The 13,906-nt window shown below is 40.0% G+C and overlaps 1 protein-coding gene across 1 annotated transcript in view; it reads right to left on the minus strand.

Annotated features, from left to right (window-relative positions):
- The window catches only part of slit3 (slit homolog 3 (Drosophila)), a 713,397-nt gene that overhangs the window by 205,180 nt on the left and 494,311 nt on the right, over nucleotides 1-13,906 (minus strand). The gene's annotated exons all lie outside the window — the stretch shown is intronic.

Raw genomic sequence — 13,906 nt, forward strand, 5'->3', positions numbered from 1 at the left:
GTCTATTTGAAGAGTTTGTCAGGTTTCAGAATTCATCATAGTGCAGAAACAGCATTATTGAAGGTTACAAATGATCTTCTTATGGCCTCAGACAGTGGACTCATCTCTGTGCTCGTCCTGTTAGACCTCAGTGCAGCTTTTGATGCTGTTGACCATAAAATTTTATTACAGAGATTAGAGCATGCCATAGGTAATAAAGGCACTGCGCTGCAGTGGTTTGAATCATATTTATCTAACAGATTACAATTTGTTCATGTAAATGGGGAGTCTTCTTCACAGACTAAGGTTAATTATGGAGTTCCACAAGGTTCTGTGCTAGGACCGATTTTATTCACTTTATAGATGCTTCCCTTAGGCAGTATTATTAGAAAGCATTGCTTAAATTTTCATTGTTACGCAGATGATACCCAGCTTTATCTATCCATGAAGCCAGAGGACACACACCAATTAGTTAAACTGCAGGAATGTCTTTCAGACATAAAGACATGGACAGTGTTGCCACAGTTACTTTGGAAAAGTAATCCAATTACTGATTACTGATTACTCCTTGAAAAAGTAACTTAGTTACTTTACTGATTACTCAATTGTAAAAGTAACTAAGTTAGATTACTAGTTACTTTTTTAGTTACTTTCCCCAGCTGCCGACAACAACCCACCTCAACATGACAATGATACCTGTTTTGCCAAAACTTACTTTATAGTCACCCTTTCTTGACTTCAATGAAAATAAATACTTGTTTTATAAAAAGTAAAATAAAGACCTCTTTCTTGACCTCATATTTAACTGTTGACAGCACTGTAACAGTAAAACTTGCAATTTTGAACCTACATTGTTTATAAATGTAACTATTAAATTCATTCTAGTATTTTTCTAACATTTAAATTCTCTCTAAATATTTTACTTGTCAAAATTAATATTATTTTAAGTAGTATTAGTAGTTGTAGTAAAAAAAGGCTTCAAAACTGGACCTTTAATCTAGGGGTGTTGTGAGGGGGGCACATCCTTGCCCCACGCCTCCATTCCATCTGGATTCGCCCCTGCTTTGGCGTTTGAGCACAAAGAATGGATAACATTTATTTATGCAGAAAACATGACCAGATTTACACGTAAGAAAGTTTTATTGCATTTTCACATCATGTGGTCCTCAGAAAGAGAGTTTAGGTGCATTTGAGTGGAAAATAGTGTTAGTTGTTGACGCGTCGCGGAGGATCAGCTGTTTTTAACGAGACGATACGGAGCGGCTCAGCTCAGAATTATAAATAAAGGAGAAAAATAAAGCATAAAAATGACTTTGTAAAGCTCAGTGCAGGTGTGCTGATCACCGTGCTTTAAGAGGTGATGACGAGTCGAGCAGCTGCAAAAAACCATGGATGAAAAGCTCACAGCTCGCTTAAAGCGGGCCCGACCTCCTGCCCGCGGACCAAGTTTAATGCTGCTATCGACCCACAATGAAAAATAATAGTAACGCACAGTGACATGGAGAAGTAACTTTAATCTGATTACTGATTTGGAAAGATTAACGCGTTAGATTACTCGTTACTAAAAAAAGTGGTCAGATTAGAGTAACGCGTTACCATCACTGGACATGGATCAATCAATCAATCAACTTTTTTCTTATATAGCGCCAAATCACAACAAACAGTTGCCCCAAGGTGCTCCATATTGTAAGGCAAGGCCATACAATAATTATAAAAAACCCCAACGGTCAAAACGACCCCCTATGAGCAAGCACTTGGCAACAGTGGGAAGGAAAAACTCCCTTTTAACAGGAAGAAACCTCCAGCAGAACCAGGCTCAGGGAGGGGCAGTCTTCTGCTGAGACTGGTTGGGGCTGAGGGAAAAAACCAGGAAAAAGACATGCCGTGAAGGGGGGCAGAGATCGATCACTACTGATTAAATGCAGAGTGATGCATACGGAGCAAAAAGAGAAAGAAACAGTGCATCATGGGAACCCCCCCACAATCTACGTCTAAAGCAGCATAACCAAGGGATGGTCCAGGATCACCCGATCCAGCCCTAACTATAAGCCTTAGCGAAAAGGAAAGTTTTAAGCCTAATCTTAAAAGTAGAGAGGGTATCTGTCTCCCTGATCTGAATTGGGAGCTGGTTCCACAGGAGAGGAGCCTGAAAGCTGAAGGCTCTGCCTCCCATTCTACTCTTACAAACCCTAGGAACTACAAGTAAGCCCGCAGTCTGAGAGCGAAGCGCTCTAATGGGGTAATATGGTACTATGAGGTCCCTAAGATAAGATGGGACCTGATTATTCAAAACCTTATAAGTAAGAAGAAGAATTTTAAATTCTATTCTAGAATTAACAGGAAGCCAATGAAGAGAGGCCAACACGGGTGAGATATGCTCTCTCCTGCTAGTCCCCGTCAGTACTCTAGCTGCAGCATTCTGAACCAACTGAAGGCTTTTTAGGGAACTTTTAGGACAACCTGATAATAATGAATTACAATAGTCCAGCCTAGAGGAAATAAATGCATGAATTAGTTTTTCAGCATCACTCTGAGACAAGACCTTTCTGATTTTAGAGATATTGCGTAAATGCAAAAAGGCAGTCCTACATATTTGTTTAATATGCGCTTTGAATGACATATCCTGATCAAAAATGACTCCAAGATTTCTCACAGTATTACTAGAGATCAGGGAAATGCCATCCAGAGTAACGATCTGGTTAGACACCATGCTTCTAAGATTTGTGGGGCCAAGTACAATAACTTCAGTTTTATCTGAGTTTAAAAGCAGGAAATTAGAGGTCATCCATGTCTTTATGTCTGTAAGACAATCCTGCAGTTTAGCTAATTGGTGTGTGTCCTCTGGCTTCATGGATAGATAAAGCTGGGTATCATCTGCGTAACAATGAAAATTTAAGCAATACCGTCTAATAATACTGCCTAAGGGAAGCATGTATAAAGTGAATAAAATTGGTCCTAGCACAGAACCTTGTGGAACTCCATAATTAACTTTAGTCCGTGAAGAAGATTCCCCATTTACATGAACAAACTGTAATCTATTAGACAAATATGATTCAAACCACCGCAGCGCAGTGCCTTTAATACCTATGACATGCTCTAATCTCTGTAATAAAATTTTATGGTCAACAGTATCAAAAGCAGCACTGAGGTCCAACAGAACAAGCACAGAGATGAGTCCACTGTCCGAAGCCATAAGAAGATCATTTGTAACCTTCACTAATGCTGTTTCTGTACTATGATGAATTCTAAAACCTGACTGAAACTCTTCAAATAGACCATTCCTCTGCAGGTGATCAGTTAGCTGTTTTACAACTACCCTCTCAAGAATCTTTGAGAGAAAAGGAAGGTTGGAAATTGGCCTATAATTAGCTAAGATAGCTGGGTCAAGTGATGGCTTTTTAAATAATGGTTTAATTACTGCCACCTTAAAGGCCTGTGGTACATAACCAACTAACAAAGATAGATTAATCATATTTAAGATTGAAGCATTAAATAATGGTAGGACTTCCTTGAGCAGCCTGGCAGGAATGGGGTCCAATAAACATGCCGATGGTTTGGACGAAGCAACCAATGAAAATAACTCAGACAGAACAACCGGAGAGAAAGAGTCTAACCAAATACCGGCATCACTGAAAGCAGCCAAAGATAACGATACATCTTTGGGATGGTTATGAGTAATTTTTTCTCTAATAGTCAAAATTTTGTTAGCAAAGAAAGTCATGAAGTCATTACTAGTTAAAGTTAATGGAATACTCAGCTCAATAGAGCTCTGACTCTTTGTCAGCTTAGCTACAGTGCTGAAAAGAAACCTGAGGTTATTCTTATTTTCTTCAATTAGTGATGAGTAGAAAGATGTCCTAGCTTTACGGAGGGCTTTTTTATAGAGCAACAAACTCTTTTTCCAGGCTAAGTGAAGATCTTCTAAATTAGTGAGACGCCATTTCCTCTCCAACTTACGGGTTATCTGCTTTAAGCTACGAGTTTGTGAGTTATACCACGGAGTCAAACACTTCTGATTTAAAGCTCTCTTTTTCAGAGGAGCTACAGCATCCAAAGTTGTCTTCAAAGAGGATGTAAAACTATTGACGAGATACTCTATCTCCCTTACAGAGTTTAGGTAGCTACTCTGCACTGTGTTGGTATATGACATTAGAGAACATAACGAAGGAATCATATCCTTAAACCTAGTTACAGCGCTTTCTGAAAGACTTCTAGTGTAATGAAACTTATTCCCCACTGCAGGGTAGTCCATCAGGGTAAATGTAAATGTTATTAAAAAATGATCAGACAGAAGGGAGTTTTCAGGGAATACTGTTAAGTCTTCTATTTCCATACCATAAGTCAGAACAAGATCTAAGATATGATTAAAGTGGTGGGTGGACTCATTTACTTTTTGAGCAAAGCCGATAGAGTCTAATAATAGATTAAATGCAGTGTTGAGGCTGTCATTCTCAGCATCTGTGTGGATATTAAAATTGCCCACTATAATTATCTTATCTGAGCTAAGCACTAAGTCAGACAAAAGGTCTGAAAATTCACAGAGAAACTCACAGTAACGACCAGGTGGACGATAGATAATAACAAATAAAACTGGTTTTTGGTACTTCCAATTTGGATGGACAAGACTAAGAGACAAGCTTTCAAATGAATTAAAGCTCTGTCTAGGTTTTTGATTAATTAATAAGCTGGAATGGAAGATTGCTGCTAATCCTCCGCCACGGCCCGTGCTACGAGCATTCTGACAGTTAGTGTGACTCGGGGGTGTTGACTCATTTAAACTAACATATTCATCCTGCTGTAACCAGGTTTCTGTAAGGCAGATTAAATCAATACGTTGATCAATTATTCTATCATTTACCAACAGGGACTTAGAAGAGAGAGACCTAATGTTTAATGGACCACATTTAACTGTTTTAGTCTGTGGTGCAATTGAAGGTGCTATATTATTTTTTCTTTTTGAATTTTTATGCTTAAATAGATTTTTGCTGGTTATTGGTGGTCTGGGAGCAGGCACCGTCTCTACGGGGATGGGGCAACGAGGGGATGGCAGGGGGAGAGAAGCTGCAGAGAGGTGTATAAGACCACAGCTCTGCCTCCTGGTCCCAACGCTGGACAGTCACAGTTTGGAGGATCCAAGAAAATTGGCCAGATTTCTAGAAATGAGAGCTGCTCCATCTAAAGTGGGATGGATGCCGTCTCTCCTAACAAGACCAGGTTTTCCCCAGAAGCCTTGCCAATTATCAATGAAGCCCACCTCATTTTTTGGACACCACTCAGACAGCCAGCAATTCAAGGAGAACATGCGGCTAAACATGTCACTCCCGGTCCGATTGGGGAGGGGCCCAGAGAAAACAATAGAGTCCGACACTGTTTTTGCAAAGTTACACACCGATTCAATGTTAATTTTAGTGACCTCCGATTGGCGTAACCGAGTGTCATTACTGCCGACGTGAATTACAATCTTACCAAATTTACGCTTAGCCTTAGCCAGCAATTTCAAATGTCCTTCGATGTCGCCTGCTCTGGCCCCCGGAAGACAATTGAGAATGGTTGCTGGTGTCGCTAACTTCACATTTCTCAAAACAGAGTCGCCAATAACCAGAGTTTGATCCTCGGCGAGTGTATCGTCGAGTGGGGAAAAACGGTTAGAGAAGTGAACGGGTTGACGGTGTACACGGGGCTTCTGTTTAGGGCTACGCTTCCTCCTCACAGCCACCCAGTCAGCCTGCTTTCCCGACTGCCCGGGATCTGCCAGGGGGGAACTAGCGGCGGCTAAGCTACCTTGGTCCGCACCGACTACAGGGGCCTGGCTAGCTGTAGAATTTTCCACGGTGCGGAGCCGAGTCTCCAATTCGCCCAGCCTGGCCTCCAAAGCTACGAATAAGCTGCACTTATTACAAGTACCGTTACTGCTAAAGGAGGCCGAGGAATAACTAAACATTTCACACCCAGAGCAGAAAAGTGCGGGTGAGACAGGAGAAGCCGCCATGCTAAATCGGCTAAGAGCTAGTAGCTACGCAACCTAGCGGATTCCTAAAAACACACGAAGTGAATAATGTGTAAATAATTTAAAGGTGATTCAGCAGAAGGAGTGCCCCAATCAAGGCACCAAACAGGCCATGAAGCAGCACAGGCAACGCACAACAACAGCGAACACACGACAACGGTGCTAAAATAAAATAAAAATCAACTAAACACGCTGTGGAGCAGCACAGATAACGCACGTCAACAGTGCTAAAAGAGAAAAAAATAAAATAAAATAAAATAAAAAAAATAAAAACGAAAGCGTTAGCAAGCTAGTTAGCTTGCCAACGCTGATGAAAGTTAGCTGATAAAAGTGCTCCGTCGCGATGTTTCGACCGTTAGAGGTCTTCCTTAGGCGTTGACCTCTAATTTCCTGCTTTTAAATTCAGATAAAACTGAAGTTATTGTACTTGGCCCCACAAATCTTAGAAACATGGTGTCTAACCAGTTCCTTACTCTGGATGGCATTACCCTGACCTCTAGTAATACTGTGAGAAATCTTGGAGTCATTTTTGATCAGGATATGTCCTTCAATGCGCATATTAAGCAAATATGTAGGACTGCTTTTTTGCATTTGCACAATATCTCTAAAATTAGAAAGGTCTTGTCTCAGAGTGATGCTGAAAAGCTAATTCATGCATTTATTTCTTCTAGGCTGGACTATTGTAATTCATTATTATCAGGTTGTCCTAAAAGTTCCCTGAAAAGCCTTCAGTTAATTCAAAATGCTGCAGCTAGAGTACTGACAGGGACTAGAAGGAGAGGGCATATTTCACCCATATTGGCTTCTCTTCATTGGCTTCCTGTTAATTCCAGAATAGAATTTAAAATTCTTCTTCTTACTTATAAGGTTTTGAATAATCAGGTCCCATCTTATCTTAGGGACCTCATAGTACCATATCACCCCAATAGAGGGCTTTGCTCTCAGACTGCAGGCTTACTTGTAGTTCCTAGGGTTTGTAAGAGTAGAATGGGAGGCAGAGCCTTCAGCTTTCAGGCTCCTCTCCTGTGGAACCAGCTCCCAATTCGAATTAGGGAGACAGACACCCTCTCTACTTTTAAGATTAAGCTTAAAATTTTCCTTTTTGCTAAAGCTTATAGTTAGGGCCGGAGCAGGTGACCCTGAACCATCCCTTAGTTATGCTGCTATAGATTTAGACTGCTGGGGGGTTTCCCATGATGCACCCAGTGTTTCTTTTTATTCACCTCTTTTTGCTCTGTATGCACCACTCTGCTTTTAATCATTGGTGATTGATCTCTGCTCTCTTGCACAGCATGTCTTTTTCCTGATTCTCTCCCCTCAGCCCCAACCAGTCCCAGCAGAAGACTGCCCCTCCCTGAGCCTGGTTCTGCTGGAGGTTTCTTCCTGTTAAAAGGGTGTTTTCCTTCCCACTGTCGCCAAGTGCTTGCTCATAGTAATTATTGTATGGCTTTTGCCTTACAATATAAAGCGCCTTGGGGTGACTGTTTGTTGTGATTTGGCGCTATATAAATTAAATTGATTTGATTTTATTTAGTGCAGGACATGTACAATGATAATGTGAAAGTGCTGAGATGCGCAGTAGGAATGACAGACTCATTCAAGGTGGAGGTGGGATTAAACCAAGAATCAGCTCTGAGTCCTTTCTTGTTTGCAATGGTGATGGACAGGTTGATGGATGAGATGAGACAGGATTCTCCATGGACTATGATGCTTGCAGATGACATTGTGATCTGTAGTCAGAGTTGAAAGCAGGTTGAGTCTAGCCTGGAAATGTGGAGATACGCTCTGGAGAGTAGAGGAATTAAACTCAGTCGGAGCGTGTGTGAATGTGTGTGAATGAGAGGGAGCCCAGTGGAACTGTGCAGTTACAAGGAGTGGAGATGGTGTAGAGTAGAGATACTTGGGATCAAGTGTCCAAAGTAAAGGAGACTATGGTAGAGAGGTGAAGAAGAGAGAGCAGGCAGGGTAGAGAAATGTGGCAAGAGTGACTTGTGACTGAAGAATATCTGCAAGAGTGAAGGGGAGAGTCTACAAAACAGTAGTGAGACCTGCTATGTTGTACAGCTTACAGACGGTGGAGCTAATGAAAAGACAGAGCTGGAGGTGGCAGAGCTGAAGATGTTGCGATTGTCTTTGGGACTGATGATGATGGACAGGATAAGGAATGAACATATCAGAGGGACGGCTCAGGTGGGACGGTTTGGAGACAAAGTCAGAGAGGCGAGATTGAGATGGTTTAGACATGTGCTGGGGAGGGACCCAGGGTATATAGGGAGAAGGAGGTTTATGGATGCGGTGAGGTTGGAGGTGGTTGGTGTGACAGAGGAAGATAGAGAGGGCAGGGTGAGATGAAAATGATTGCTCTGCTGTGATGACCCCTAATGGGAGCAGCTGAAAGAAGATGATTTGTTGAAAAACTAGAGATCCCGTGCCCATCTTTGCTCCTCAGAGACTCAGCCTTTTATGGATACTGCCATTGTACCAAATCATGAATATAATTACCTGTTGACATCACCTGTCTGAAATAACATCATAGTTTATTTTTTGTACCTTATTACTAGCCCTAAATTGTCCCAGTCCTAACTTATTTTTTAAATGTGTTCCAGGCCTTAAATTCAGGAATGGTTGTACAACCCCAATTCCAATGAAGTTCGGAAGTTGTGTAAAATGTTAATAAAAACAGAATACAAAGATTTGCAAATCCTCTTCAACCTATATTCAATTGAATACACCACAGAGACAAGATATTTAATGTTCAAACGGATAAACTTTGTTTTTGTGCAAATATTTGCTCATTTTGAAATGGATGCCTGCAACACAGGCAGAAAGTTCTCCACATTCTTTGAATATTCTGATTATATTATGGACTGTAGATGATGGAATCCCTAAATTGCTTGCAATTGAACGTTGAGAAACATTGTTCTTAAACTACTGGACTATCTTTTTCACACAGTTGTTCACAAAGTAGTGATCTTCGCCCCATCTTTGCTTATCAACGGGTGAAACTTTTGGGGATGCTCCTTTTATATACCCAATCATGACACTCACAATTAGTGTCCTCATTTCCCAAACGCTTATTGAGTGTTGTTAGAAGGAAAGGTGATGTAACACAGTGGTGTGTTAGTGCCCATGGCATGGACAACTTACACATCTGTGATGGCACCATCAGTGCTGAAAAGTACATCCAGGTTTTGGAGCAACACATGCTGCCATCCAAGCAGCGTCTTTTTCAGGGACGTCCCTGCTTACTTCAGCAAGACAATGCCAAGCCACATTCTGCATGTGTCACAACAGCGTGGCTTCGTAATAAGAGTCCGGGTACTAGACTGGCCTGCCTGCAGTCCAGACCTGTCGCTCATTGAAAATGTGTGGCGCTTTATGAAGCGCAAAATACGACAACTGAGACCCTGGACTGTTGAACAACTGAAGTCATACCTCAAGAAAGAATGGGAAAGAATTCCACCTACCAAGCTTCAACAATTTGTGTCCTCAGTTCCCAAATGCTTACTGAGTGTTGTTAGAAGGAAAGGTGATGTAACACAGTGGTAAACATACCACTGCCCCAGCATTTTTGAAACGTGTTGCAGGCATCCATTTCAAAAGGAGCAAATATCTGCACAAAAACAATAAAGTTTATCAGTTTGAACATTAAATATCGTCTTTGTGGTGCATTCAATTGAATATAGGTTGAAGAGGATTTGCAAATCATTGTATTCTGTTTTTATTTACATTTTACACAACATTCCAACTTCATTGGAATTGGGGTTTTATAGTAAAAAAAAAGCAAGTCCCTTCGGCTGCTCCCTTGTTTTGTACTTGGGGTCGCCACAGCAAATCCAAGGTGGATCTGCATATTGAATTGGCACAAATTTTACGCCGGATGCCCTTCCTGATGCAACTCAACATTACATGGAGAAATGTGGTAGGGGTGGGATTCGAACTGGGAACCTACCGCACTGAAACCAAGTGCATTAACCACTTGGCCACCAACCCTACCTCACAGGGTTTTATAGTAAGAAATAAAATGAAGTTGATGACACAAAACATGAAATATCTTTGTTTCATACATTGAAATGAAGCAGAAGCCAACGTAAATGTAAAGTCACCTTGATACTTGCACAAACTTGATCCCCGCACTGGCACGCTATTCATCATGCCAATGCATGTCATTAAATGGTATGCTTGAAAAGCCACCTTGACACTTGCATGAATTTGATTCTGGCACGATCAAGATGTACATAATAATTAAAGGAACAAATGAAATTGAACAGTAATTTCCATTCAACGAACCGCTTCTTTACAGTACAGAAAGTATTAAACAGATACAATTAAAAAATAAAAATACACATGGATAACAATTTTAATAATAAAATTAATGTCCACTTAATTCTAAAAGGTGATGATTGTTGCCTTTGCATGTGTTCACTTATTACATTAGTCTATAAGCTCCAACAGGAACAAACGTAAAGTTATTTTTCCATTAAATTTATATAAAAAAAAGTTAGCTGTCTTAATGTTAGCTGAACTAAATTTAGTTGAAGCTAATGAATAGCTCATAGTTTTCAAAGGTAGCTGAAAAGTTAATTTTGTTAATGAAAAGTTAAAAGAAAATTTGTGAACATTAGCTTCACTAACTAGCTGTTAGCTGATTAGCTGAACTGTTCCCACCACCGCTGCAAACAGAACGGATGCTGCAGGGAAAAACAAGGAGGAAAAGCTGTAAAGAAAAAGGGAAACTGAAAAAAAGAAGTGGATATGTTTGAGCTGTTGCAATAAGAAATCAGATTGAGGTGGCACAGGAGGTAGGGGAGGCACCTTTTCATTCCACATCTCAAAGTATCTGCCTCGCCAACTTCCCCCGTTAATCAAATCAGGGACATCTCTAAACATGTGATTGAATGAGTCGTTTTTATAAAAGCAGCAAATTCAATACTGGGATGTGAGGCCGACACAAAATTTAATACAGAAGAGGGAGCCAGGCTGAAGAGAAGTACGAAGAGGTATTGGAGGTGAAGAGCAAACGAGGAGGAGGATGGGCTGCTAATAAGAAAGGAGGAAGAGGACAGGAAGGACAAGGAGTACACGAGAAGAACGGAGTGAAGGAATATCAGGGAGGAAGGAAAACCAGAGGGTGACAAAGGAAGTCATGATGAGGATGCTGTGAAAAATGAAAAGACAAGAACTGCTGTTTATATGAGGAGGGAGACAGTGAGGAGGAGGAAAGGAGGAAGAGACAAGAAATCAGAGGAGATAGTCACTCGGTGTTGATGGGGAACAGAAGCAGACGAGGGCTTCTGATTAAAAGATAATGGATATTGGTGACTCCACACTCAATCTTCTGGCAACTGTGGAGTTGTACCACTGCATGAAATTCAATTTTAACAGGCTGATTTCTCGCCATATTACCAGTATGATGGACATTTGGAAACGCAGTTGCATGTTTGGCTGTTGATGGACACTCATCCAAAACATCGTCATTAAAGATAAATGGAAGTTGTTGAGCATTATCCTGTATGTTTGTATATAAAGCGACAAGAGTGAAAAAGTTGAGCGTATTTCCATTTTAAACTCCTCATTTCTGAATTTTAAATTGGCTTGTGTGGCTACACTGGTGGAAAAAAAACCCAAAATCGATCTGAGGAGGAAATCCCATTCTTTGCATGGTGGTTGGCAAAATTTACATCCTGTGTGTCCAGCGGGAATGCAACCAATGGTGAGGCTTTCAGGCAGTCCAAAGGATTTTGGGAAGAGTTTCTTTTGAGAAGTCATGCCATCACCATGGCAGCTGCAAGATCTGTTTCAAACAAGTACTGGAAATACAATCTGAGAAGATCTGTGAATATTCGCTGTTGTCTTCATTATAAACACATCCTAATTTCCCCTATGCTGGAAACTGTGTAGGGCTGGTACAGCAAACATGTAGATGAGTGGGTGAGTGAGTGAGTTAACCCATCCCAACCAGTGTGTGTAGGCAATACCTAATAAACAAATAAATACTATAATCTTGTAATTCAAATAATAAAATGAGCACATACAGATGGTGATATTATTTGATTGTGGTTAGCTTTGATTTACCTTCTCAATAAAATAAACAACTATATTTTACCAGTGTAATATTCTATAGACATGTGTACCACCTCCTGGGTGTGGTGCCTGCCTTCACCTGAGCCTTTACTAACAATGTGTGGTCAAATACAGGGTGAAAAATCCAACAAAACTGAAAAGTAAAAAAAAAAAATTAAAGAATGGATAGAATGTCTGGCTGGGGATCATACCAAATTTTTTTCCCAGCACTGCTACTGCAAATTAGCATACAAATTAGTGAGGGCAAACTTGAAACACTGTTTCTTACCATTTTGAAACTGTTTCAACACATTGTTCTGAAGTCGTATCAAAAGTAAAACATCCTGAACACTGGCATCTGCTTGACAATTCACGAATGTGCATCCATATGGAATTATGAATTTTATATTCAAAGGCTACTGTCAGTATAGGGTCTGTACCATATGTGCACAGCACACTCTGTATTGTATGTGTGCAGCAAAGTCTAAAAGAGATGTTAAGAGTCGAAAAGAGATGTTACAGTATTTTTTTTACAAATAGACATGATACAAAAGAATTGTCACCTGATGTGTTACAAGTATGAGATGAAATACTTAAGTAAGCAATATATAACAAAAATCATATGCACCGCATGAAACACAACATATAAAATCAAATAAGAAGAAATAACCACTTTGAAAAGATATTTAACTGATGTTATTCATTAGGTTTATAATGGGAGGGGGTGATGGTCTTGTGGTTAAGGCTCTGGACTTAAGACCAGAAGATCTTTGGTTCAAATCCCAGCCAGCTGGAAAACCGCTAAGAGCCCTTGGGCAAGGTCTTTAATCCCCTGTTGTTCCCAGTGTGTGGTGAGTGCCTTGCATGGCAGCACCCTGATATTGGGGTGAATGTGAGGCGTTATTTGTAAAGCACTTTGAGCGTCTGATGCAGATGGAAAAGCGCTATATAAATGCAGTCCATTTACCATTTTCTAAAATGACAAATGTATTTATAAATTAATTCAATGGCTGATTATTATGTTGATTAGAAGGAGTTTTACTGAAACATCTAGGAAAAAAATTCTTTATTAACTTGGTCAACGAAGTAATGTAAACCTAAAGTATTTAATTTTCTTCAGATTTGCTCCAATTTTCAACAAAATTCCTCAGTGTTTTCAGTATTTGACTTTTATTGTGGTCAGATTAGCTATCAACATTGGTCTATTGTTGTTAATGGATAGTTAATTATTCACATGCCTTCTTACTTATTTGAAAGGCCAGCAAAAGAAAAAAGTACTCCCAAAAGAGCTTATCAGGCCTATTTTTTGTACCATTAACATGCTCAGTACAAGCTAGCCAGTGTAGATGCTAGCCAGATGAATTTTTATTTATGTGAAAACCGTGTGTTTGTACTATCTGTTTGTCATCCAAGCTGTTGCAAATTGCATCAATGTATGTTTGGAACATTTCAAACATCAATAAAATTAGATTATATATTATGGCTAGTTAATATAATAGCTGTCACCAAAAGCTAGCATGTAGACAATTCTAATGTGATTCCCAGATTTGATGCACAGTAATTTTAACATTATTAGCAACTGGGCCAATTAACTTTGAGTATCATGTTCCAAACCAAGAATGAAAGTCACCTTTTGGCCACAAATGAAATGTAGAACATTTGTAGATATTTGTAGATTCTTTGATCTCATGGGCCATTCTGTGTTTATATTGACAGCCTTTGTGGAATTGTTATGATTCAAAGAGATACAGCAGCATGTCATCAGCATAACAGTAACACACAAAATCAATGCAGAAAATGAGACTACCCTTACTGTGTATGAATGCACAAAATTGTATCTACATCTTTCATTTTGTT

Source organism: Thalassophryne amazonica, chromosome 11 (assembly GCF_902500255.1).
Source record: "Thalassophryne amazonica chromosome 11, fThaAma1.1, whole genome shotgun sequence".
NCBI lineage: Eukaryota > Metazoa > Chordata > Actinopteri > Batrachoidiformes > Batrachoididae > Thalassophryne > Thalassophryne amazonica.